Below are 4,855 nucleotides of genomic sequence, written 5' to 3' on the forward strand. Positions count from 1 at the left end.
TGATGGCTTTTTAAGTAATGGTTTAATTACTGCCACCTTAAAAGCCTGTGGTACATAGCCAACTAATAAAGATAGATTGATCATATTTAAGATCGAAGCATTAAATAATGGTAGGGCTTCCTTGAGCAGCCTGGTAGGAATGGGGTCTAATAGACATGTTGATGGTTTGGATGAAGTAACTAATGAAAATAACTCAGACAGAACAATCGGAGAGAAAAAGTCTAACCAAATACCGGCATCACTGAAAGCAGCCAAACATAACGATACGTCTTTGGGATGGTTATGAGTAATTTTTTCTCTAATAGTTAAAATTTTATTAGCAAAGAAAGTCATGAAGGCATTACTAGTTAAAGTTAAAGGAATACTCGGCTCAATAGAGCTCTGACTCTTTGTCAGCCTGGCTACAGTGCTGAAAAGAAACCTGGGGTTGTTCTTATTTCTTCAATTAGTGATGAGTAGTAAGATGTCCTAGCTTTACGGAGGGCTTTTTTATAGAGCAACAGACTCTTTTTCCAGGCTAAGTGAAGATCTTCTAAATTAGTGAGATGCCATTTCCTCTCCAACTTACGGGTTATCTGCTTTAAGCTGCGAGTTTGTGAGTTATGCCACGGAGTCAGGCACATCTGATTTAAAGCTCTCTTTTTCAGAGGAGCTACAGCATCCAAAGTTGTCTTCAATGAGGATGTAAAACTACTGACGAGATACTCTATCTCACTTACAGAGTTTAGATAGCTACTCTGCACTGTGTTGGTATATGGCATTAATCAATCAATCAATCAACTTTTTTCTTATATAGCGCCAAATCACAACAAACAGTTGCCCCAAGGCGCTCCATATTGTAAGGCAAGGCCATACAATAATTATGAAAAACCCCAACGGTCAAAACGACCCCCTATGAGCAAGCACTTGGCAACAGTGGGAAGGAAAAACTCCCTTTTAACAGGAAGAAGCCTCCAGCAGAACCAGGCTCAGGGAGGGGCAGTCTTCTGCTGAGACTGGTTGGGGCTGAGGGAAAAAACCAGGAAAAAGACATGCCGTGAAGGGGGGCAGAGATCGATCACTAATGATTAAATGCAGAGTGATGCATACGGAGCAAAAAGAGAAAGAAACAGTGCATCATGGGAACCCCCCCCCCCCACAATCTACGTCTAAAGCAGCATAACCAAGGGATGGTCCAGGGTCACCCGATCCAGCCCTAACTATAAGCCTTAGCGAAAAGGAAAGTTTTAAGCCTAATCTTATAAGTAGAGAGGGTATCTGTCTTCCTGATCTGAATTGGGAGCTGTTTCCACAGGAGAGGAGCCTGAAAGCTGAAGGCTCTGCCTCCCATTCTACTCTTACAAACCCTAGGAACTACAAGTAAGCCCACAGTCTGAGAGCGAAGCGCTCTAATGGGGTAATATGGTACTACGAGGTCCCTAAGATAAGATGGGACCTGATTATTCAAAACCTTATAAGTAAGAAGAAGAATTTTAAATTCTATTCTAGAATTAACAGGAAGCCAATGAAGAGAGGCCAACACGGGTGAGATATGCTCTCTCCTGCTAGTCCCCGTCAGTACTCTAGCTGCAGCATTCTGAACCAACTGAAGGCTTTTTAGGGAACTTTTAGGACAACCTGATAATAATGAATTACAATAGTCCAGCCTAGAGGAAATAAATGCATGAATTAGTTTTTCAGCATCACTCTGAGACAAGACCTTTCTGATTTTAGAGATATTGCGTAAATGCAAAAAGGCAGTCCTACATATTTGTTTAATATGCGCTTTGAATGACATATCCTGATCAAAAATGACTCCAAGATTTCTCACAGTATTACTAGAGATCAGGGAAATGCCATCCAGAGTAACGATCTGGTTAGACACCATGCTTCTAAGATTTGTGGGGCCAAGTACAATAACTTCAGTTTTATCTGAGTTTAAAAGCAGGAAATTAGAGGTCATCCATGTCTTTATGTCTGTAAGACAATCCTGCAGTTTAGCTAATTGGTGTGTATCCTCTGGCTTCATGGATAGATAAAGCTGGGTATCATCTGCGTAACAATGAAAATTTAAGTAATACCGTCTAATAATACTGCCTAAGGGAAGCATGTATAAAGTGAATAAAATTGGTCCTAGCACAGAACCTTGTGGAACTCCATAATTAACTTTAGTCTGTGAAGAAGATTCCCCATTTACATGAACAAACTGTAATCTATTAGACAAATATGATTCAAACCACCGCAGCGCAGTGCCTTTAATACCTATGACATGCTCTAATCTCTGTAATAAAATTTTATGGTCAACAGTATCAAAAGCAGCACTGAGGTCCAACAGAACAAGCACAGAGATAAGTCCACTGTCCGAAGCCATAAGAAGATCATTTGTAACCTTCACTAATGCTGTTTCTGTACTATGATGAATTCTAAAACCTGACTGAAACTCTTCAAATAGACCATTCCTCTGCAGGTGATCAGTTAACTGTTTTACAACTACCCTCTCAAGAATCTTTGAGAGAAAAGGAAGGTTGGAAATTGGCCTATAATTAGCTAAGATAGCTGGGTCAAGTGATGGCTTTTTAAGTAATGGTTTAATTACTGCCACCTTAAAGGCCTGTGGTACATAACCAACTAACAAAGATAGATTGATCATATTTAAGATTGAAGCATTAAATAATGGTAGGACTTCCTTGAGCAGCCTGGCAGGAATGGGGTCCAATAAACATGCCGATGGTTTGGACGAAGCAACCAATGAAAATAACTCAGACAGAACAACCGGAGAGAAAGAGTCTAACCAAATACCGGCATCACTGAAAGCAGCCAAAGATAACGATACATCTTTGGGATGGTTATGAGTAATTTTTTCTCTAATAGTCAAAATTTTGTTAGCAAAGAAAGTCATGAAGTCATTACTAGTTAAAGTTAGAGAACATAAAGAAGGAATCATATCCTTAAACCTAGTTACAGCGCTTTCTGAAAGACTTCTAGTGTAATGAAACTTATTCCCCACTGCTGGGTAGTCCATCAGAGTAAATGTAAATGTTATTAAGAAATGATTAGACAGAAGGGAGTTTTCAGGGAATACTGTTAAGTCTTCAATTTCCATACCATGAGTCAGAACAAGATCTAAGATATGATTAAAGTGGTGGGTGGACTCATTTACATTTTGAGCAAAGCCAATTGAGTCTAATAATAGATTAAATGCAGTGTTGAGGCTGTCATTCTCAGCATCTGTGTGGATGTTAAAATCGCCCACTATAATTATCTTATCTGAGCTAAGCACTAAGTCAGACAAAAGGTCTGAAAATTCACAGAGAAACTCACAGTAACGACTAGGTGAACAATAGATAATAACAAATAAAACTGGTTTTTGGGACTTCCAATTTGGATGGACAAGACTAAGAGTCAAGCTTTCAAATGAATTAAAGCTCTGTCTGGGTTTTTGATTAATTAATAAGCTGGAATGGAAGATTGCTGCTAATCCTCTGCCTCGGCCCGTGCTACGAGCATTCTGGCAGTTAGTGTGACTCGGGGGTGTTGACTCATTTAAACTGACATATTCATCCTGCTGTAACCAGGTTTCTGTAAGGCAGAATAAATCAATATGTTGATCAATTATTATATCATTTACTAACAGGGACTTAGAAGAGAGAGACCTAATGTTTAATAGACCACATTTAACTGTTTTAGTCTGTGGTGCAGTTGAAGGTGCTATATTATTTTTTCTTTTTGAATTTTTATGCTTAAATAGATTTTTGCTGGTTATTGGTGGTCTGGGAGCAGGAACCGTCTCTACGGGGATGGGGTAATGAGGGGATGGCAGGGGGAGAGAAGCTGCAGAGAGGTGTGTAAGACTACAACTCTGCTTCCTGGTCCCAACCCTGGATAGTCACGGCCATGGCCATAAATATGGCCATGGAGTTTTAATAAGATAGATATAATGTAAGTCAAAAGCTGAAACCTTTTGTGAAAGTATTACATTTTAGATGTTTGATACATGTGACTTCTTTTCTTTGTGGGCCTTGGCATTTATGTCAGTGTTCTTGTTCAAGTTAAATTCACTGTTTATAGTATTTTGATGCAGGTTTGTGTAGGAGGCAAACAATCTGGACAGCCAAGTGCTCATCTTGTTGTGTGACCTCCAACTGGCTGCCAGCCAACAAAGGAATATACAAACTCATGATGGGCAATTACAAAAACAATACAAACACATAATTCAACATGAATAATGAATTAAGATCCTGAATGTAAGACTATGCAAATAGACCAACTCCAAAAGCTCACATCCTCTTTGATCATCCACATGCCTGCTCATTACCTTGTTTGGTGCTATGTTTATTTTATTTATTTATTTATTTATTTATTTATTTATTTATCTATCTATCTATTTTGTTTTGTTTTTGTCTGCTGCACCTTTTGCAGTACTCAGTCTACTAAAGATATGAATATTGACATTCATTTCATTAGTCCTACTGGTGCCATGTCACTTTCTAATTAACAGCAACTAAATAACTGTACAACACATAATACACCAGTGGCTAACAAAATAGATCAGTGAACTGTGTTGATGCGCAAATGTATCATAATCAGCAATCATTATTTCTCAAGTCTCTGGTCTGAACAGACTAAGAAGTGAAAGGTGCCATAACACATATAGGGTTCAGTCTCAGGAATTTTGTTGGCACACAAACGGAAGTGAGCACATAAAATGAAGAGGGTGGAAATGAATGTATTAAAACAAGACTTGTGAATTGTCGAGATAAAAGCAACAAATAAAAACTACCATTACCCATAATCCTACAACACCATTTTTGTCGACATTGAGCATTTTGGTTTTTTAAACAATGCTTTCTTGTTTAGTAATTCAGTGTAAAGGAGA

This window comes from Thalassophryne amazonica, chromosome 9 (genome assembly GCF_902500255.1).
Source record: "Thalassophryne amazonica chromosome 9, fThaAma1.1, whole genome shotgun sequence".
In the NCBI taxonomy this organism is placed as follows: domain Eukaryota; kingdom Metazoa; phylum Chordata; class Actinopteri; order Batrachoidiformes; family Batrachoididae; genus Thalassophryne; species Thalassophryne amazonica.